General features: G+C 48.8%; 1 protein-coding gene across 4 annotated transcripts in view; it reads right to left on the bottom strand.

Annotated features, from left to right (window-relative positions):
- Nucleotides 1-23112, bottom strand: part of ANXA11 (annexin A11) — a 46117-nt gene extending 23005 nt beyond the window's left edge. The window contains exon 1 of one of the 4 annotated variants that reach the window (XM_023204808.2): nt 22865-23112. The gene's annotated coding sequence lies outside the window, so the exon portion shown is untranslated. Of the gene's footprint in view, nt 1-19309; nt 20761-22864 lie in introns of those variants that run through there. The other 3 variants (XM_023204811.2, XM_023204809.3, XM_023204810.2) reach the window with 3 other exon arrangements.
- Between the last annotated feature and the right edge of the window lie 530 nt (nt 23113-23642).

The following is a 23642-nucleotide window of genomic DNA, read 5'->3' as shown; positions in this document are numbered from 1 at the left end:
CCACCTCCAGAGTCTCTAAATCAGTGTCTCTGGGGCAGGGCCCAAGAAGTTGCATTTCCAGTGGCTCCCAGGTGATGCTGATGCTGCCTGCCTGCAGGCCACACTGCTTCATCATGCATGACAATCACCTGGAGAGCTCGCTAAACACTCTAGTGCCCTGGCCCATTCTGGGCCTTTTAACCTGGGATAGGCCCAAGAATCTGAAGTGTAAACAAGCACACATACCCCCTAGTCCCCAGTAATTCTGATGTAACTGGTTCTGTGGTCCACAGTCTAGGAAACACCCTTTCCTTTAAGGTATTGGACACTCTCTAGCTTATCTGATCTCACTCATTGATATGGTTTGGATTTGTGTCCCTGCCCAAATTGTAATTTGTAATTACAATACAATCAAATTGTAATTCCCAGCATTGGAGGTGGGGCCAGGTGGGAGTTCACTGGATCATGGGGGCAGATTTCCCCCTTTGGTGCTGTTCTCATGACAGAGTTCTGGTGAGATCTGGTTGTTTAAAAGTGTAGCGTCTCCTCCCCACACCTCTCTTCCTCCTGCTCCAGCCAGGTTAAGATCTGCCTGCCACATGACTGTAAGTTTCCTGAGGCCTCCCCAAGTAGATGCCAGCATCATGCTTTCCCTCACCTGGAGAGCTCGCTAAAAATGCTGGTCCCTTGGCTCCCATATTCTGGGCCCTTCAACCTGGGAAAGGCCCAGCCTGCAGAACTATGAGCCAATTAAACCTCTTTTCTTTATAAATTATCCAGTTTCAGATATTTCTTTATAGTTGTGTGAGAATGGACTAACACACTCTTCTTCACAATAGCAAGCTCTAGGGACACGCACTAGACCTAGGCACTCCCACAGTTGTATGGCAGATGCGCCTGACAGCAATCACTTAACTTAAGCATACCCAGAACGACCCTACAGTCTAAGAAGAACGTGTGTTCAGAGTTCTGAGCTAAGGAACTGTGGCCAACCTGGAAATACATTCCTTACCTATAAGGAACATCAGAACCCCTAAGCCATTCCATGGGATGCAGGCCATACAAGAGATCGAGGCCCTTTGTTCTACTTTAAATGAAGGTTGCCAGGTGGTGATGGTTAGGAAGGAGGATGCTAAATTAAAATGCTATGTCTCTACTAAAAATACAAAAAATTAGCTGGGCGTGGTGGCGGGCACCTGTAGTCCCACCTACTCAGGAGGCTGAGGCACAAGAATGGCAGGAACCCGGGAGGTGGAGGTTGCAATAAACCAAGACCGCACTATTGCACTCCAGCCTGGGCAAGAGTGAGACTCCATTAAAAAAAAAAAAAAAATTGCCATACAAACGGCATGCTTTTTACAACCAGTAGTGGTCCTCCTCCCATCCAGCCTACCACCACTGGACTGCCCCATATAAAAGTCCCCTCAATAAGCCCTATGCCTTGTTCGCTGGCTCTGGGGTCTCTTCTTCGGCCTCTCAAACATGGTGCCACCCCTACTAAACTCGACAGGAGTCTGGCATGACAGCACTGCATCAGAAGCCAGCCTCAAAGCGTTCGGTGAATGCCATAAGCATAGAGCAGCTATCTGAGGGTGCTTCTCAGGGGCTGCAAAAGGGCCTGTTCCCTAAAGCCGTGTTTTGTGTATGTAAGTGTACCATTCAATTCCACAGGCTCTAAAAGGGTACTAGCCGGAGTCCCCTAACACAGGAATCTAGAAATGCTACACTGGGACAGGAAGCAACTGCCAGAGCAAGAAGAGCCTCACTGCCCCCACTCAGTCATCCCCCTACCAAAAGAGAAGCCTTGCTGTGTCTCTACCCAACAATGGGAGGTGGAGATATGGGCTCCAGCCACCGGCAAGGCTAGGCCATGCACATTTGCTGGTGTCCTGCCTGACTTCAGGGACACAGAAGGGAAAGGAGGGGTGGATGGTGTCAGTGCCATGCCTGGGACTCTGGACTGTCCTCCCCAAAGGGACAGCACAGGGCCCATTTGGGAACAGAGCCTACACCAGGTTAATGCTGAGAGGCACGGGCCTAGAAACATCATCTCGGGCCAGAAGACACACAGCAGCGACACCCCCTGCCCCTCAGGGCCTAGCAGCAAACCAAGCAGGCCTGGACTAAAATGGATGCTTTCGTGGAATGATTTTCCATTGGCCTTCCCCAGCCTGGTGGCTGGAATATTCATTTGTATATTAGTTTTTCTTTTTTTTTTTTTTAAACATTAGATCCTTAACCTGTTTTCACACACACACACAAACATTTATTTTTTAAAGTACTTTCTCCATAAGGCTGCATCCATAAAATGTAAATATATCGTTGCTATTGTTTAAATGTATCCCCCAGAGTTCATGTGCTGCGAACTCAATGGTCAGTACAACGATTCTGAGAGGCAGGACCTTTAAGAGGCTCCACCCTTATGAATGGATTAATCTGTCATGGAGGAAGTGGGCTCCTTACCACCAGTGTGTTTGTTACAAAAGTATAACATGCTCTCTCTTTCACTCTTGCTCTCTCTCACCCACCTGATGTCTTCTGCAATGTTATGAAGCAGTAAGAAGGCCCTTGCCAGATGCAGCCTCACGATCTTCTCGGTCTCCAGAACTGTGAGCCAAATAAGCTACTGTTGCTTATAAATTACTCAGTCTGTGATATCTTGTTAGAGAAGCACAAAATGAACTAAGACACTAGTTTAAACCATGCAGGTCCAATAATCCCTGCTGATATATTCTTTAAAATGAAAAGAAGAGGCCAGGCACAGTGGCTCATGCCTATAATACCAGCACTTTGGGAGGCTGATGCAGGCAGATCATTCTAGCTCAGGAGTTTGAGACCAGCCTGGGAAACATAATGAGACGCTGTCTTTACAAAAGACATACAGATGCTCCTTGACTTATGATGGGGTTACGTCCCAATAAACCCATCACTAGTTGAAAATGCATTTAATGCTGGCAACACAGCAGTCCCCAACTTATGATGGTTCGACTTACGATTTTTCAACTTTATGATGGTGCAAGAGTGACATGCACTCAATCAAAACAGTAGCCTCATTGTAACCCCATCATAAGTGGAGGAGCTTGTTACATCCCGATAAGCTCTTCTTAAAGTGATGTAACCCCATTATAAAGTTGAAAAACTGTAAGTTTAACCATCTTGAATCAGGGACCGTGTGTGTGTGTATGTGAGAGACAGACAGAGAGAGTTTATATAACTAATACAGCTGGGACTCTAAGTTAAGATCAGGCTTCTACACCAGCAAAGGACTCAGGTGCTGATTCACCTTAGGAAGAGTACGAGCTTGGAATGCTTGAGGGGGCGCCTGTCAATACAAGAGGGCCAGAAAACCAACCTCCCTAGGACTCTTCCAGGATCACTGAGCTCTACCTAGTGGTGATGCTGCCAATCATCTGCAAACGTTGTTTTCCAGAGTTGAAAATGCAGTCCCACAGCCTTGTTCCCCACTGTTACCCAAGCATCTGGCTGAATGTGCACCTCATAAATGCAGCTTGAGTGGAAGAATAGATGGAGTTCTGGGGACTGGCTTCTGCTTTGCCAGTTAGTCAGTTTTCTCCTTTAAAACCTCTTCCTTCATTGGCTCCTAAGATTATTTAAGTATCAAATAGGATGTATTTGGCCTGCAGGGCAAGGACGAGCATAGTAAACACTTATAAATCCAAGGCTCTCAGCACGGACATCACACTCCCACAATATGCATTTTGGTCTTCTGTAGAGCAGGACCCACCTAGTGTGTGACAGTCAACTGATGACAGCTGAACAGCGCCAAGTATCCAGAACATACACGCTCCAAACATTTCCTCCAGGCATCAGGTCTGTTCATTTTCACTATAAGTCTGTTTGCTTCTGAACACCTACCATCTACTGCCCCCAAAAGTCTTGCTCAGATCTAACTGGGATGCCCAGGCCCAGCTCAGCCTCACCTAGAAGCAGGCAGTGTGATGGGCAGCTCAGTGCTGCCCTCAATGTGTTCTCTGACACCAGCTTCATATCTTGCAAGTTGTGAAGTTAGAAGGCACACAGTTTAAGGAGCGAGACAGGCAGACAAGAGCAAGAGATTAGTTGCTCGAAAAGTTTAGAAAATGCTTACTACATATAGTTAGGTACTATAACTACACATCCCCTTTCCAAGAAACTGCCAATTTGCAATAGCGTAATAAAAGCTCTGATAAATCCTGGAACAAAGGTGCCTGCTTAACTCTATCCTCAAATTTCCCAAACTAATTAGGCCATAATAATAGTCATCATTTATTGAATGCTTATTATGTGCCAGGCACTGTGTGAAGTGCTTCACGTGGAACTGAACTTTACAACAACCCTATGAGACAAATACTAAAATTATCCTTCTCATATCAGAAATGAAGACTGAGGGACAGAGAGGCTGTGTAACTTGCTCAAGGTTATAGCTATTGAATGGCGGAGCCAGGCAGTCGACTTCCAAAGCCCAGGACTTTACCACTACGTTATACTTCCTCACAGTGCCCACTGGCCCCAGGAACTAGTATTTTAAGAATAGAGCTTTAGAAATACTGGTATGATGAAATAGCATGGAATTCAGAATCAGGATACCTGGCTTCTAAGTCTTGTTTCACTGTATGACCCCAGGTACTTCACCGAAGGCAGTGGAGGATGGTGAGAAGAACATGGACTCTGAAGCCAGACTACCCAAGTTCACATCCCAGTCCTGCTCCCCACCAGTTATGTGATCTTAACAGTTTACACGACCATTCTGCACCTCAGTTTTTCCCATCTGTAAAATGGGGATAGTAACAGTTTAATACCAAGTTTGTTCCCATTATATCATGTAACATATCATGACATCCTGTTTCTCCAAAACAAAAAAAGAAAGAGAGGACCCCAGGCCATTTGATAATGCCCAGGATGAGAACTGTAGGGACTGAAGGGGGAAGGGAGAGGGTGAGAGAGAAACACGGAATTGGGAAGGGTCAGGGCAGTGTGACAGGTGGAGGATGGGAGTGGGGAACACACTGGTATGGCTGTGTTAGATTTTCCAGCCTCCCAATAGAGAAAGCACCAACAGGAAATTGGCACTGTTTTCTTTCCATCCCCTCCACGTGCCTGGGTGTCTGGGGGCCTGCTCCACTCCAGTAGTAGAGGGGGCAGTGGAGGCAAGACTGACGGTGGAGGGAGGCCACAGGGCAGGGAGATCTGAAAGACCCTCGGAGAGGAAACCTGCCTGGGGGAAGGATCCACAGAGGCAGGGCCTTGGCCTGCAAGAAGCTCCAACACTGCAGGCACTGGAGCCTGTCCTCAGAACCTTCACTGAGGCGTGGCACGGACGGGGCCATCTTCTCTCCTACTGCCTGCCTTTTCAGACCAGGTGCTGAGAAGGGGGGTGGGGGCAAGTGAGGAGGAACTCACTTTCCATATGAGGCAGGCCGAGAGCACACAGCATCACACGCAGGTCTCTCTGTCACGCTCCTCCAGAGCAGGCTTCCCTGCAAGCTGGGCCACTCCTCTTTGTGGGCAGAGTCATCTCTGACTCACACCAAATGGGCTCACACAAGAGCCAATGCTCAGTCAATCAAATGCTGAGTCCAATTCAGAATTTCTGGAGGAGTGGAAAGTAGGCAGCAGAGGAAGAAGGTGACAGAGACACAGTGTTAATATCTGGCTGCCACGCAGGCCAGCATGTGATGGGCACTCAGGTCCTGGAGGACGCTGAGGTTCTTGTAACAGACACAGTGGCAGTGACAGGAAAAGCCCCCCACCCAAGCCCTGACTCCAAAGTGTGGCCAGGACCTGCTATAGTTTGAATGCTTCTGTCTCCCCAAAATTCATTTATTGAAATCCCAACTCCCAATGTGATGACATCTGGAGGTGGGGCCTCTGGAAGGTTATGAGGTTGGAGCCGTCATAAATGGGATTCACGCCCTTATAAAAGAGAGCCCAGAGGGCCCAACCCTTTCCACCATGTGGGGACACAGGGAGAAGGTACTATCCTATTTGTGAACCAAAAAGTGGGCCCTCACCAGACACTGAGTCAGCTGGCACCTTCATCTTCAACTTCCAGCCTCCAGAACTGTGAGCAATGTACTTCTGTTGTTTATAAGCCACCCGGTCTATGATATTTTATTACAGCAGCCTGAACTAGCCTGATTTAGACGGAACCTATGGATGCACACACACATACACACACACACACTCACAAACACACACACTCACACACTCACTCCCAAAAAGGGAAACAGTGGTTTGTGTTTGTAAGTGCAGGTGGCAGGGGCAGAGAGGGGACACAGGTCTCTGTCTTTGTTTGCCCACTTCCGCATGGGGAAGCCACCGCCAGTTACACCACCTGAGCAGAGGGGGCTTCTCCCAGGGCCCGCCTAGGAGGGACGAACAAAACAATGGTAGTGAGCTGATGTCAATCAGGCGCAAGTCCCAGGGTAGCTGAGGCTTCCCTGTCGATCCCACCCCTCTTAGTTGTCAGGTCACTCCAATCACTGCAAAGTCCAACCCAGCTCCTCCCAGAGCTCCTGGGCCCACAGGGACATGCCACACTCCAAGCCCTGCAGCAGTTACTGTCTAAAGACAACCCTTCCAGCAGCTCTGCCGGAAGGAAGCAAAAACTTCTCTAAACCTCTCCCTCATCCTGCGGTGTGAGGTAAAGGGAAGCTCAGCAGGTTACCCAAGACACAGGGCCTGAGTCTCACTGACACTGGCTTCACAATGTCTACCCCTAGATTCTCGGTAGGCCCTTCTACCACCCCAATTACTCTCTCTCACACACTCCAAACCAGCTCCCCCATCTTTTCACAGCCCACACTCCCCCGTCAAGAGCCCCAAACATCACAGGACAGTCACACTGGACTTCTCAATTCTGCTGCATGAGTTTTACCACAGCCCACACAGCTCTGATATCATCTTCTAACACTGCTCTTGGGCCACCGGGATGGCACACAGGGTTCGGAGTCCAGTGACAATGATTCTATTCTAGCTCTACCTCTTGTTAGCTGTGTGACCCTGGATATAAAGATTGACCTCTCTGAGCCTTCCTCCTTACCTGTAAAAAGAGGAAAAATGCATCCATCTCATTACACAGCTGTGAGAATATAGTATTCATATATATATATATAGCTCTACAACAGATATTAGCATAAGGAGGCATTAGCCTGGAGCCAAGGTCTGGTTCCTAAAGCAACTGCTTGCTGTGTGACCCTCCCTGGGCAACTTAACCTCTCTGAACCTCCATTCTACCTGCAAAGATCTGATGTACCCCACCTACCTTGGATTACTGTGAGGACTAAAAGTAAAAAGAACAGGAACGCGCTTTGTAAAGCAGGACACAGTTATCTTCACTCTGTGACTAACACACCTAGTGTTGATCTCTCCCAAGTGGCCAAAGAGGCCAGGCTTTGACATTTGGAGAGGGAGAAAAGGGTCACAGATCCTGGGCACACACTAACCCCATCTGGTGTCAGGCTCCCGCCAGGGGACCAGCCCAGCCCACACAGTAAGGGTAGTGTCCAGCCAACCCTTAGGGTCCCAGGGTCTCAGGAAAATGCTGGTAAGGGAAGGGGTAGAGGGAGGGCTTTTCAGAGCCTGAAACTCAGTTACCATCAGCTTCCCTGATTAGGTCCCTCAAAGACATCCCTGGTACCTGTGAATGCGTTACTTTACATGGTAAAACAGACTGTCCTGACATGATTAAGGTTACCCGCCATGAAATGGGGAGACTAGCCTAGATTATCCAGGTGGGCCCAATCCAATGAAAAGGGTCCTTCAAAGCAGAGAGAGCCTTTGTTGCTGGGTTAAGGATGAAAAGGAAGAATAAGCAGGAGAGAGTCCAGGCATGAGAGGGATTCCACCCATGCAGGAAAGGGACCAAGTGCCACGGAACTCAGATGGCCTCTAAAGCTGGAAAGGACAAGGAAGCATTCACCTCCAGGGCCACCAGACAAAGACACAACCCTGCCAACACCTTGATTTTAGCACCATGAGATCCAAGAGACCATTAGATAAAACTGTTAAGATAAAAAAGCCATGTGGTAAAATAGTGCAGCCACTATGGAAAACAGTATGGAGATTCCCCAAAAACTTAAACACAGAACTACCATACCTATGATCCAGCAATCTCACTCCTGAGCATACAGGCCGTGTACCTCTCATTCAAAATGTGTGGGACCAGCAATGTTTCAGACATGCTGGTCTTCAGACCAGATGATTTCAGATTTTGGAATAGTGGCATCATACTTACCATTGTGCATCCAAAATGCAAAAATCCAAAATCCAAAATGCTTCAATGAGTACTTCCTTTGAGCGTCATGTTAGAGCTCAAAAAGTTTTGGACTTTGGAACATTTCAGATTTGGGATACTCAACCTATATACCCAAAGGAAATGAAAGCAGGGACTCCCACAGAGATTTGCACACCCATGTTCATAGCAGCCTAATTCACAGTAGTCAAAAGGTGGAAACAACCCAAGTGCCCATCGATGGATGAATGGATAAACAAAACGAGATCTCCACATAAAAAGAGAATATCATTCAGCCTCAGAACGGAAGAAAGCTAACATATGCTACAACGCGGATAAAACTTCAACACATTATGCTAAACGAAACAAACCAGACACAAAAGAACAAATACTTCTGATTCCACCTATATGAAGTCTCCAAAGTAGTTAAATTCATACAGACAGAAAGTAGCTGTTGGCCAGGGCTTGGGTAAGAGGGAATGGGGAGTTTACATTTCATGAGTAATGTAACTTCTGGAGATGCATGGTAATGACTATTGCACAACAAAGTGAATGTATTTAACACCATTGAGCTGCACACCTAACAGCGGGTAAAATGGTAAGTTTTATGTTGTGTATATTTTTACCACAAAAAGAGTTGCATGGTTTTAAGCCACACGTTTGTAGTAATTTGTTACAGCAGTAATGGAAAACTAATTGTTGAAAACTATTTGAGGTGATGGATATATTAACTAGTTTGCTTTAATTATTTCACATTGTATTCATAGATTATAACATCACTTGCAACATAGTGAGACCATGTCTCTAACTAAAAATACAAAAATTGGCCGGGCACAGTGATCCATGCCTGTAATCCCAGCACTTTGGGAGGCTGAGGCAGGTGGATCACCTGAGGTCAGGAGCTCAAGACCAGCCTGGCCAACATGGTGAAATCCCATCTCTACTAAACATACAAAATTAGCTGGGCATGGTGGCATGCACCTGTAATCCCAGCTAGTCGGGAGGCTGAGACAGGAGAATTACTTGAACCTGGGGGGCGGAGGTTGCAATGAGCCGAGATCATGCCATTGCACTCCAGCCTGGGTAAAAAGAGCAAACCTCTGTCTCAAAATAAAATAAAATAAAAATAAAAATACAAAAATTAGCCAGGCGTAAGTGGCACATGCTTGTAATCCCAGCTACTCAGGAATTGCTTAAACCCAGGATGCAGAGGTTGCAGTGAGCCGAGATTGTGCCACTGCACTCCAGCCTGGGTGATAGAGCGAGACTCTGTCTCAAAAAACAAAAACAAACAAACAACAACAACAAAAACAAAAACTTTAAAGAAAACTAATATATACAGTGACCATTCCTTCTCTCTTCCCTTCCAGATCCTTCTATGGCATTCTCTTTCCAAGGGCCTCTCTTCTCTTTGCATGAAAGCTCTGTGAACACGTCTACCTAACTCAGCCAGCTTTCCTCAACAAGGGAAGTATTAAACCACCAAGACTACGAAAAAACCCTTTCCAACAATGGAAGCAGGAACCAGGTGCTCGCCTCTCCCACATGTCGGGAACAGGCTCATTACAGGTGTGTTAACTTGAATTACCAGTCAACATGAGTCACCAGGGGACTTAGGCCCTCAGTGGCTTCCGTGTGACCAGTCTATGCACGCGCAGTCAGCATTTGCCCAGTCGGATTTGCGCAGGCAGGGCCATCACACCCCATCGGCCAAGACCTCACAACCGGGATGCCAGAGGCCAGTTCAGCACCTCAGAGACGACTCAGTTCACTCCCACCAACCCCACCTCACCCCATTTCACAAACGGGAAAACTGACAACCAGAGAGAGGGATGTGGCATGCCAAGGTGATACAGCAGGAGCCTAAGAGGGCTGGTGCCCAATCCCCACTCCCAGGCTAGAGCTCTTCGTTCCCAGGGCAGGGTGGGTGGGTGGAGAGGCTTCCTGTCCTCAGAGCCGCTGGCAGACTCAGGCCCAGTTCTCTAGGATGATTCTTTTTGTTCCATCAGGCGGGCAGCCCATGGGAGTTCAAGCCTGGGTTGGTGCTTCCTGCCCGAGGCAACAGCAGGTACAGTGGGAAGACCAGGGCTGAGGAGAGATTAATTTTGCAATACTGGGGAATGACTGCCTTCCAGGAAATACACTGAAGGAGGAAGAGATGTGATAAAATCTTGCCCCTCCTGTACATTTCACCTATGCACTTTAATCAGATTTTTATGGTCTCCCTCTTCATATAGACTGCAAAGGGTCACAGGACATCTGAGAAAGTCTATACCAAGAAAGGGAGAGACCAAAATAGAAGAAAAGGAACCAAAGAAACAGACAATGATGAGGAGTAGAGGACAAAAATATAATCAATAATATCCTCAGAGACAGAAGAGAACCAAAGAAACAGACAATGGTGAGAAACAGAGGACAAAAATATAATCAATAATATCCTCAGAGACGGAAGAGAAAATATTATATCCACAAAGCAAAAAGGTCAGCAAAGCAATCATTGTGAAATTTGAGAACACAACAGGCAAAAGAAAGATACTAAAACTTTAGAAAAGAAAGAATAAGGGTCCTTTTTAGGGGAACTGGAAGGACACTAGACTTCAACAGCCACACTGGAAATTAGAAGATAACAGAATAATGTGTTCAGTGTTTGGGAAGGAAATTATTTTCAGTTTATAATTCTATAGCCAGCTAAATTAACCACTAGTGTATAGAGATATTTGGAATGGATATTTCTATCCATTAGGGAGGAACAGAGATATTTGCAGGCACACAAGCTTCAAAAACAAAAAAACAAAACAAAACAAAATCTACCTTCCATGCACTTTTCTTAGGAACTTCTGGATGATTTCACAAAATGAGAACATACATAAGGAATATAAAGAAAATAAAATATATAGGATCCAGGAACAGGAAAATCTAACACAGAAGACTGTAAAAATATGTCCCTGGACAACAGCTGGGCAGCAGGCCTGGGGAGCAACTAGGCCAGTTTGGAACAACAGATACACGGAAAATCAGGCCCCTAAGCGGGGAAAGCATCCACTTGAGGAATAATGGGACAGGAAGGATTGTACTCCTAATGTGTGACCACAGCACAATACTGGCACAGCATCGAACAATACAATTTATGGTCACAATAATGCAGACATTAAATACTGATGAATATATTGGTTCCTAATCTATCAAGCAGGAAGTCAACATATTTCAAAACTGATAAATTAAGAAACAGTCATATAAGCCTATTCATTAAAAATAGTTAAAAATGGTTAACTCTGGAGAAAGAGGGAAAGAGGAAGGATGTGTCAGGGGACTGCTGGCTTCATTATAAGCCTTTTGGATCAACATATTTGGCTTTTTTCATTTTTTAATTATAAAATATGTTTATAATACAGCAATAAATACAACATATAGATGAATTATAAAGCATAATAAAATAAGCATCCTTTATTATCTAACTGTAGAAAGAGAACATTACTTCTGCCAGGTGCAGTGGCTCACACCTGTAATTCCAGCACGTTGGGAGGCCAAGGCAGGCAGATCACTTGAGGTCAGGAGTTCGAGATCAGCCTGGCCAACATGGCAAAACCCCATCTCTACTAAAAATACAGAAATTAGTCTGGTGTGGTGGCGTATGCCCATGTTGGGCAACAGAGGGAAACTCTGTCTCAAAAAAAAAAAAAAGAGAATATTACTACATTCGTCTTCTTTTTTTATTTTTTTGAAGCAGTCTCTTGCTCTGTCACCCAGGCTGGAGTGCAGTGGCACAATCTCGGCTCACTGCAGCCTCAGCCTCCCAAGTAGCTGGGATTATAGGCTTGCGCCACCAGTCCCAGCTAATTTCTGTAATTTTAGTAGAGATGGGGTTTCGCCATGTTGACCAGCCTGGTGAACTACATTCTACAACTGCTTTCTGAAAAAACAGGCACATATTTTTTAAGGGAAAGTTAAAATAAAACACTAGCAGCCAGTCTGTGAGACTGGTACCAGCATCTGCAGTAGGTCCAGGTTTTGTGGGGCCTGAAACTTATACAAGGTTAGCAGCCCTCTTCAGGACAAAGAATACAAAACATCTTAGTTTTCTGCGAATGTTACAAATCATAGGACTCTGTGAACTCACTGGTAGTGCCCCTCCCACGGCCCCTCATAGGGTGCTGCAAGTCCAGGGGCCTGAAGCTTCTGTTTCATTAGCTTCACAGCAATCCCACCTGGGTTTATGGAGGCACCAGGGGCTGGGCTAGACTCCCCGGGATAGGGAAGAAAAAAATAAAGTCCCGGCCTGCATCATGCTTTCCAACTAGATGGGGAGATAAACACAATAGCCCACTTCCAGGAAACACATACTACAATATTTAAGAGCCACTCCCAGGAAGAGTGTGGGGGAAGACAAAGAATTTAGAAAATGTGTTCCCTGGGAGTGAAGCATAGGGGCGTCTGAGAAACCGGCCTCTCTCTGAGGGGCCCTGGCAAACCTAAGCCCTCCCGGCCTCGTCTACCTCACCTATTTTCAGTGAGTGTGCCTGCAGGGCCTCAGTGGTCTGCATGCTGCCTCCCAGAACCTGGGGCTCCTGAAGGTTTGGGAGCTCAATAGCATTACTTCATTGGAGGGAAGAAAGGGCTGCAAAAGGGAGACTCTGGCTTAAATCTTTCAAAAATATTAAAACGGGAACTCTGGCAACAAAGGTCCCACATTTCTGCATGGTGACACTCAGCTAGGGCTGGCAACAACTGCGCACCTCCCTCCCTCTCTCCTTCAGCTGCTGGGGCTGTCCTTGCAGGAATCTGCATTTGTGATCACAGGAGTAGAGGTTTACCAGGGCCCTTCCAGTTGGTGTGTGATGAGCCATCTCATCTCCTTATGAATGGCCGGCACAGGCCCTTCTCTCACCATAGGCTAAGGAAGAGAGGTGAAGAAGACTAAGAGTGTGATGGCAGCAGGGTATCCCCTGGTCTCTCCTGGAGAGGCCCTGATGCCCATCAGCCAGTCCTCGGAGCCTGTTCAAACCACTCTGGAAGCTCAGCCCCTTCAAGCCTGGGAGACTTAACAGAGTGTATATTCCAGCTCCAAATGGCTGAGCACCCCTGCTCTGCCTAGAAGCCTCAGGAAACCTTTCCAAATATCCCTTATCAAGGGCTGCTCTTCAGATGGTGACAAGCTCCCCAGTCAGCCGCATGCAGCTGGGAGTTGAAGGACCTGCAGCTCACTCTGGAGGAGAGAACACCTTCACTTGGGAATGGGCTGACCCTTCTGCAGTTGGCATTCTAAGCTGTGTCAAGCAGTCTGGAGCCAAGAGTCACTCACACTGGGCCACTGAGGAACAGCAAGAAAACAGAAGCTACCTCAGGGACATGCATGATGGAGAGAAGCATAGAAAATGCATGTCCTTAGCCCAGTCTAGCTCAGCACTTTCCCTTTTCAGGACACCTCTGCTTAGGTGGTCCCTCTAGCTGGTCTGACCTCCTGTCTCCCGGCCTTCCCTGAGTCCAGATGAAGTTCCACCTTGTATGAGTCCATTTTCACACTGCTGATAAGATATAACCGAGACTGGGCAATTTACAAAAGAAAGAGCTTTAATGGACGCAGTTCCACGTGACTGGGGAGGCCTCACAATCATGGCGGAAGGTGAAAGGCACATCTCACATGGCAGCAGATGAGAAGAGAGCTTGTGCAGGGAAAGTCCCCTTTATAAAAGCATCAGATGTTGTGAGACTTATTCACTATCATGAGAACAGCATGGGAAAGACCTGCCCCCGTGGTTCAGTTACCTCCCACCAAGTCCCTTCCACAACACGTGGGAATTCAAGATTTGGGTGGGGACACAGCCAAACCATATCATATCTCTTTCAGGAAGCCCACCCTGATCTCCCAGCCACAACGCTCACTCTTCCTGGAACTCTCCCAGCACTTGTCCTAAAATGTTTTCCATGTTCTCTAGTGTTCTAATAAGCTCCCCTTTTTCTAACTCCTAGGATAGATACACATATTACCTCCCTATATATTAGCTCATTAACTGCCACAATGCTCCTATTGGATAGGTATTATCATCCCCATTTTATAAGCAAGGGAACCAAGGCTGAGCTGACTCTGGACATGCAAAGGTCACACACCCAAGTGCCAGAGCCAGACACTTTTTTCCCAGGCCTCCCCATGAGAGCATCAGTGCTACAGGCTATAGGACAGGCCTCTCTGCCTGTCCCCCACCACCACCTGCCACAGGGCTTGCACTGTGAGGCTCCTGACACATACTGAATATTGGCAGGAACCCCAGTGGACCCTGACTCATTTCTTCCACTCTCTGGGTGGCACCTATTTGGTGCCTCTATTATGTAGGCCCCAGGAATTCTGGGGGCAGGGAGGACACATCTAGGACATTCCCCTCTCTCCCCCACCCCAAGGCAGGACCTTCAGTGATGTAAGTGGGCGTGTGAACATCCCCAGCTCTACTGAGAAGGGGGTGGGGGCCCTGGGCGGGCATTCCAGAGCCCCAGTGTCCTGCCCTTGCTGGTCACAGGTGCCATTAAGTCACCAAAGCCAGCCTCAGGGCAGCACTCCACCAACCCTGACCGTATTTTCCCAGGCACTAAACAAAAAATCTACACAGGTGCTGTTAAGCATTCAACTCCCCACCCACATGCCAGAAACTAAAATAGCTGCAGCCTATGTTAATCATTAGCCAGGCTGCGCCTCAGACCTCCCCTCTGAGGGCTGGCACCTGGGGCAGCTCAGCCTGGAGAAACTCCAGGCAAGACAGGCTGGGAGAGTGGCAACGGGCAGCGTCTGGAGCCTCACCAAGGGGCTGAACTTATTAAGCAAGCAGGTTCTGAAAGACACTTCTTCAAGATAAAGTCAATCCCCAGTGCACTAGCATTTGGATTACATAAGAATCCTAAAATACTGGAGCTGGGAGGGGCCTTCATGAATCACTTCATTCAACCGGTTTATTTATTTGAGGTGGGAGCTGAGGCCCAGAGAGCAGAAGGACTCTGCCTGAGGTCTCAGAGCTGGCTGGGGGCAGGACAATGACTAGAACCACATCTCTGATTTCCAGGCCAGTGCATTACGAACCAGGTGGGTCCCCCACCACTCAATGTATTTCTGAGCTCCATCCCACCTTCTCAGGCTGGAGAATGGACTGGAGAAATACAAAGGTTAAACTCCGGAAAGAGAGAAGAAGGTAACTGCTGCCTCCCAAATAATGTCCCATATAATCAAGCCACACAGAAAAGAATCAGCTGCTCCACAGGAGCCTTATGACCCTGTTTCTCTCCAGATCACCTCCCTATGACAACAGAGAATAGGGGTTGGCAACCACTGCTCTGATCTCTCAAGGATATTACCAGCCACGGAGACCGAACATCAGCCCCACCTCAGTTCAGGGTTCAAAGGGCCTCTGCCCTCAAACTCTCCTAGAAACAGTCACATAGGTGTCACATTTGGGGTTGAAGAAGGCAAGTTGGGAGGAGGTAGCACAAAAAAATAATCCCTATCCCACTGGGTCTTGGAGGGGGCCCCTGGATCCCATGGGGTCTGGAAGATCTGGTGGTGGCTGCAGTGATGGAACATGTGGATGCCAGACCTGATGGCTGGGAGCAGCAGATGACTCTCGGGGCATCAGCAAAGCCACAGCAGCTTGCCAGTCTATGCACCAGCCCACAGGAATAGAGGCTGCCTTGCTTGCACTGCCTGTGGGCTTGCCACTGTCATGAGAAACCATTCCTACTTCCTAACCTGAGGAACACACACTTAGGCAATAGCAAAACTGATACGCGCAGTAGTAGTTTCAAATTCAGGAAAGCAGTGGGTGGTGTTCCAGAAACTTCTGGTTGTCTTCCTCAACCATGTGTTCTCTATTGCTTTAGTAACGGAACACTCACCATAGCCTGGCACACAGCAGCCCGAGCTAAGGACTGTTTCCCAGACCCCTAGCAGCTAGGAAGGCCTGCCAAGAGGATGTGAAAGTGAGCTGTCTTGGACCATGCAGGTTAGGGAGGCACCTGGACGGTGCTACTCAACATGTGGCCCGGAGACTGGCGGCATTATACAATCTGAGAGCCTGTAAGCAATTAAAATGCTCAGGTCCCATCAGAGACCTCCCAAATCAGAATGATTCAGCGTGCAGTCCAAGAATCTATGCTTTAACAAGCCTTCTAGATTGTTCTTATACATGCTCAAGTGTGAAAACCACAGCCCTCAAGAATGCTAGGGACAACAGTCCGTAAGGAGCCTGGTGCCTAGACAACCTCATGGAATACCCACTTAACTTCAACTCCGATTTTTCAAGAAAGAGTGAGAGAGTGAGAGAGATAGAGAGATAGAGAGAGAGAGGATCCTGTCTTCATTCACAGCCAAATCTGAAAGGTAATAGAGGTGGCGTGGGGAAGATGATGATGAGAAACTTAACCCAAACAGCAAAAATCAGGAAAGGAATAACATGCAAGTATAATAAATAATAAGCAAGATGCAAAGAACAAAATCAAGTATATCTGGCACGTGAACAGTCAGAATTCCTCTACCAAAGACAGAAACCACGCAATTAGGTTTGTTGCTGTTATCATTGCCTTCTGTCAACCTCCATCCACCCTCAACCATGTGCTGATTATAAGAGAAACAAATTTTATTTATGAAGATTCTATTTTCAAGATAAACTTTTTTCTTTTTTTGAGGTGGAGTCTCGTCGCCCGGGCTGGAGTGCAGTGGCCGGATCTCAGCTCACTGCAAGCTCCGCCTCCCGGGTTTACGCCATTCTCCTGCCTCAACCTCCCGAGTATCTGGGACTACAGGCGCCCGCCACCTCACCCGGCTAGTTTTTTTGTATTTTTAGTAGAGACGAGGTTTCACCGTGTTAGCCAGGATGGTCTCGATCTCCTGACCTCGTGATCCGCCCGTCTTGGCCTCCCAAAGTGCTGGGATTACAGGCTTGAGCCACCGCGCCCGGCCAGCTTTTTTCTTTTTTTGAGACCGAGTCTCGCTCTGTAGTCCAGGCTGGAGTGCAGTGGTGCGATCTCAGCTCACTGCAAGCTCCGCCTCCCGGGTTCATGCCATTCTCCTGCCTCAGCCTCCCAAGTAGCTGGGACTACGGGCACCCGCCACTATGCCCAGCTAATTTTTTATATTTTTAGCAGAGATGAGTTTTCACCACATTAGCCAGGATGATCTTGATCTCCTGACCTCGTGTTCTGCCCGCCTTGGCCTCCCAAAGTGCTGGGATTACAGGAGTGAGCCACTGCGCCCGGCCAAGATAAACTTTTTTAAGTGAGAAAGAAATATTTAAAACTAATGGTTGGGCAAAGACATACCAAATAAATGCAAAGAAAAGCCAGAGGTGGAAATATTAATATTAAAAATAGGCTGGGCACAGTGGTTGGCCAGGTGCAGTGGCTCATGTCTGTAATCCCAGCACTTTGGGAAGCTGAGGTGGGCAGATTACTTGAGCCCAGGAGTTTGAGACCAGCCTGGGCAACATGGCAGAACCCCATCTCTACCAAAAATACAAAAATTAGTCTGGTCTCAAAATAAATAAAAATGAAAAAATATGTAAAATTCAAAAGTACATACGTGGAAGACTTTTCAATAATCCTGCTTTAGCAGGCCAAGGGGTTTTTCCAACCATTTCTCTCTGGCATTTGCCTTTATCTGTAAACACAGGACTTGGAGAACTACTCACTAGGATCTCAGGGTACAACAAGGCGTAGGCTAGTCCAGCCCGCTGAGAAAGTTTATGTGGCTTAAAACACAAGCACAGAGACAAGCTTACAACTTGGGGCCCACGTCTTTCTGACCTCTGGCCCAGGGAAGTGTTTGTACTGGCTACTCTGTCAAAAGCTCATCTTGCTGCCTCCAATGAGGAAGGAAATGCGTAAATGAGAGGCAGAGCAGTCCGCTCCTTGGACCTACAGGAAGCGGGCAAGAATTGCAAAGTAAGAGAAGAGGCTCCCAGGAAACGTCCCAAGAGTTTGCAAGCAAATCTCACTTTATCCACCCCTCCTAAAAATCTGGCTATCATGGGGACCATCAGGACAGCCAAGGACAGGGAGCTCATGATCATCAGTGAGACCTGATTACTAACTGCTCTGTGTGAGCCTGAACAGAAACTAAAGGGGCATGACTTGAATGTCCTCTGATGCCTGCGTTAAAATTTCTGAGCCTTTCACTTATTATCTTATAAAATGCACTTATTTATTAATTTTAAGACTGTAAAGAAAAGAGATTCTTCCAGATCCTTGGCCATGTATTCTCCTAAAACACAGACAATATGGAATTTAAGGCCAAAGACCAAAGGCATTAAATAACCAGCAAATGACACAAGGTAGGAAGATCAGCTTGATAAGCCTGTATACATGAAACATGAAAGCCAAATGTAAAAGGCTAGAACTCCCACAAATATAAATAGAGCTGGACTTTAAAAAACTACAGTGAGAGTTTTTGTTGTACCTCTCAGAATTTGACAGCCAGGCAAGCAGGGATATAAGGGCAACTGAAGTTAAGAGATCTATCTAAAGTCAGTGTCCCGCAGAGTACCTATTTTCTCCTTTCACGCCCATGAAACATGTTAATATTTATCATGCAGTTGGCCACAAAGAAAATTTAATACCAGCCAGGTGCAGTGGCTCACTCCTGTAATCCCAGCATTTTGGGAGGCTGAGGCGGGGTGGGGCGATTGCTTGAGGCCAGGGCTTTGAGACCAGCCTGGGCAACATGCTTCATTCACTCATTCATTCATTCATGAAAATGAATCCATTTTGTGAAAGGAGCAAACCCTTGCAGGCACCTAGGTCTGCCTGAGCACGGAGCGCCATGGGGAGGGATGTCGGTGGCAGGCCATCCACATGTTCCCTTCTGGGATTGGAAAGGGAGCAGGAGGGTAAATCGAGGCAACAGGGTCAAACACGTCCTCCTCGCCTTCAAAGCCACCATTTCAGAGCCTGTCTAAACTTACTATCATCAGATCCTCATGTCCTGCTACTCCTCACCCATTCATTCCAACCTCGCTTCTGCTCCCATCATCACACCAAAGCAGCGAAGGCAGCTGCATCTTCTCCATGTCACTCACCACAGCCGCGATGCCAAGCTGACCACTCCATCCCACGAAGCAGACTCACCCTGGCTCCTGAGATACAACTCTCTGCTGGCTTTCTGGGCCCCTCTCAGGCAGCTCTTTTTCTGGGTCCTTTATAGGCTCATCTTCCTTTACTCAGCTGTTCAAGGTGAGTTCTTCCATCTCGCTGTGCCCATGACTTCAAACACAAACACAACCTAGACAAATGTCTGTCTAGCCAAGACTCCTCCTGAGCCCCAGACCCATCAGCTTATTTGGCATCTCAAAGATACCTCAAACACAGTATGTCCAAAACCAAATACATGATCTTCTTCATCCTCCAAACCTGGTCCTCATCCAGTGTCCCATGTCTCAGGGACACCAGGGGGATGACTCTAGGGTGAGTGGGGGCGGTCTCTCCTTTTAAGCACACCACGCAGGGTGAGGCCAACAGTGGGTTCTCAGTAATGAGCCGTTCTACCGGAACATGCCTTGTCACCTACTTCCTAAAAATAGCTGTGACCTTTTTAGTGGACACAGCAAGCTCACATCTGCTATCACCACTCCTTCCCCACCGACACATGCACCCTTTCCCCCAGCGGTGCCACTCCCCAGGCTGGATGTGCCATATGCTCTCCAGCCTCCCTGTGGGCAGCCTCCACATTTCTCCTCTCTGCCCTCACTCAGATTTCCTCCCATCTCAAGTCCTCCAAGTCAGCCACCTCCAGGTGTGAGGGGCAGGGGGCATCTGACTTCCCTCTCAATTTCCTTTCCTTCTTTTCTGCTAAGGCGGAGCCTAAGCCCCTGGAAAACTAGAGATCTCAGAACCAGGCTTTGAACACCGCATGCTCCACCCGCTGCTTCACAACTCCTGGCAGTCACATACCCACGATATCAACATTGTCATCACCACCCCCTAACTGATCTCAAACCCCTTTGCAAACATCTTCTCATCTGATTCTCCATTCCAGGCAGGCATTTTATCATCCAGAACTGTTCTGTGGGGGGGGGGGGGGGGTTCAGTGTGGCTGGGTGGCTTGTCCCAGGATACCCAGTACAGAGAACTCTGTCCCCCAATTTCTTGGTTGCCCCCACCCATTCCTTCCTCACTTCAGCATGGGCAAGGCCAGCTGTGGTCTGGGTCACTGTTCAGGCTGTACTTTTAGGATCCTCCCAAATAACAAACAACTATGTGACTATCAGGTCTTTATTTCATGGGTTATAGGAGATAGGATCAGTAAGCCTAATGTGTAACAGTTTCAGCAGTTATTAGAGAGTTCCATTGAATTGCAACAATTCCCTTTAAAAGCACAAACTCCCACCAAGAAAACCTCAGTTTCTTCATTAATCCTAAGAGCTTTCCTATCTAGGTATCACTCAGAATTCCCACTATTCTGGGGGTAATGGGATCAGAGAGTGCTGCAGAGAAAAATCCACAGAAAGTGAAAAGTCTGTTTCCTTGGCAGTGCTGGTGAAGCACAACCTTGCACAGACGCTTCCCCATGGGACCAAGCGCCAGGAACTGCTTCAGGCTTATGGGGGAAGACGGTGGCAAAGAAGAGAAGGAGGCCGGGCACAGTGACTCACTCCTGTAATCCCAGCACTTTGGAAGGCTAAGGCGGGCAGATCACCTGAGGTCAGGAGTTCAAGACCAGCCTGGCCAACATGGTGAAGCCCCGTCTCTACTAAAAATACAAATATTAGCCGTGCATGGTGGCGCATGCCTGTAATCCCAGCTACTCAGGAGGCCGAGGGAGAAGAATCATTTAAACCTAGGGAGCAGAGGTTGCAGTGAGCCAAGATTGCACCACTGCACTCTAGCCTGGGCGACAGAATGAGATCTGTCTCAAAAAAAAAAAAAAAAAAAAGAGGAAGAAGAGGGGTGAATCCAGGAGGAAAGAGGGGGTGCACCAGAAAGGTCCTGGAACCTCTGATGTTCCAGCATTCAGCATGCATTTTGGTTCCACATTCACCTCCTGCCCACACCAGTTTCTTTTCTCTATTCTACAGTTCCCAAGAAGAACCCACACTAACCTATTCTGTCTCAACTCCCTCTCCTGTCATCCCAAGTCACATCACCTCCCCAACCACGTAAACTAGGCATCACTAATGGATCCTGGCTTCCAGACACATCCACCCAGGGTGGGCCCTTTCTATAATATCATGCATAAAGGCTTCAGATGGGGCTTCCACTCCCACCTCTTAGTCCCAATTCATCTCCATCTCACCCTCCCCACATTTCTCTGCCTATCCAAATCCAGCCTTCAAGGTCCTATATTTTAACCACAGGGAAACTACTTCCCTGTGCTGCCTCTGTTGTTCAACTAAGGGACAACTAATTTTCTGAGCATCTACATTAGGCAAGGCCCATCCTGAGTGCTACCACCAAGAGGTAAGTCAGAAACAGCCTCCACCCTCCAGAGTCAGAGGACAGGGCAGAGATAAGCCACATGGTCACACAAATACTACGCAAGGCGAGAGATGAGAACTGAGTCAGTGCTGGAGGGGCTGAGTGAGCTCAGAGCATATCCCATCCCTCCTGCTGGGCAGCAGGCACCGGGATGGCTCCCAGGAGGGTGGAGAATCCTGGGCCAGAGGGGGAGGGAGGGCATCCCAGGAAGACAGAGAGCATGCGCTTAGCATGAGCTAAGCCAGAAAGATGGTTCAGGAGAAGCGCATTTCAACTTTAGCTGAACCTTCCACTGCTACTATTTATTGACCCTTACACCTGATTATTTATGACCCAGGCCTGCCTCACACACTTTATGGCTAATCTGGGTGACACCCATCTGGGACACACAAGTATGGTGCAGCAGTCACCACCTGTTCTGACTGGTCCGTACCTGAGTGCTGTATGGTTATTAAATAAATGCACTGAATCTCACAACAAACCTGTGAGGCAGGGATTAGTATTACCCCCATTTTGCAGATGAGGAAACCAAAGCACAGACAATAGTCAGAGACTATTCCTGGACTACAAGTCCAGGAATCCCTTCCTGAAACTGGGGATCAAAGTTGGGGAAGGGGCGAAGGGAGGCACAACATCTGGGATGGCTCCCGCATTCTCTCAGACATTGGGGAGAGTTCCTTACAAATAAACTGCAATGGTAGCAGCTCCCAGGAATGTGCGTGCTCCCAGTTTCGGAGGAAAGTTCCTGAAGATAGCCTTCTCTGCTTGCTCTCCCCCAGCCTTGCCTGAAAGAGCGCGCGCACCCCGGAGGGCCCCGCGGGGCTGCGGGGCCGCAGGGCCCGGCCTCCGGCATCCCTCCCGCCACCCGTTGCCTCCTGCGCCCAGGGTCAGGGCCCCCGGCCTTACCCAAGCCCAGACTGAGACCCTGACCCCTGAGCCCGGAGGGGGGCCGGCGAGTGCACCCCGACCGCACAGGAGGGGGCAGTCCCCGACGCCAAGGCTGATCGAGGGGGCTGCCAGGCCGACACGGCCAGCCCGGGACCCGCCGACGCCTCCTCTGTCCCCCACCCCCACGCCTGTAATGCAACCAGGAAGCAGCAGGGCCGCGCTGGGCTGGGCGCGGGGCAGCCCTGGGCCTCACCTGCGGTGCCGCGGTGCACTGCCGCCGCCTGGTCCCAGGCCCCGGGCCGGCCCAGGACCCTCACTCACCTGGCCACGCGGACTCGGGACGCGAGGGGCGAAATGGGACGTGGGCGGGAGTGGCTCTCTCCGCGAGCGTCCCGGACGCAGTGCCTGGGTTCTGCCTGGGGCTGTGTCCCACTCCCGGTCGCGGGGCACTCGAGGCACTGGGGAGTCGCGGGCGCCGCAGCCTTCAGGGCGGGGCGGGAGGAGGAGCCCGCCGGGCGGAAAACTCCGCGGGCGCGGTTGCCCCAGGCGCCGGGGGAAGGGCAGGGAAGGGGCGAGGCCTGAGCGCGGCCCCGCCCGGAGATGAGGCTTGGGCAAGGCGGGCCCGCGAGCAGCAGCGCCCTTCCGGCTGCAAAGCTGCTTCAGGATGTCTCCGGCTCCGGACGTCTCTCTGTCGCCCCTAACCCCCTGCAGCGCCCGGTGCAGCGCAGAGCCGCATTCGCCCTCCCGCAGGGGTGGGCATTTCCTAAGTCCTCTCCAGCCCCGTGTGCGTCTTTCGTGTCTCTCTTTAAGGTAAAGAAAACTTTACACTGAAAAGGTCAAACACATTTCTTTAGTATCAACACTCAGTGGTGGTGGAGGGGGGAAGGTCATGCACAGTATGTGAGGAAGGGAGCGGTCAGTGACTCTCGTGGAGAAACCTGACCAACCACCCAGCCGTCAAGGTGACCTCGACAGGGGTAAATCATGCTGATTGCATGCACCGCTTGTGGTCTTCCTCCCAAGAACACCTAATCCCACTGTAATCATGAGAAAAACATCACAAATCAATTGAGGCCCTTGCCATATACATGACCAGTAC

The sequence above is a fragment of the Piliocolobus tephrosceles genome, chromosome 9 (assembly GCF_002776525.5).
Source record: "Piliocolobus tephrosceles isolate RC106 chromosome 9, ASM277652v3, whole genome shotgun sequence".
Lineage (NCBI taxonomy): Eukaryota > Metazoa > Chordata > Mammalia > Primates > Cercopithecidae > Piliocolobus > Piliocolobus tephrosceles.
The sequence above is the reverse complement of the archived record's forward strand: the minus strand, read 5'-3'. Positions and strand labels throughout refer to the sequence as shown.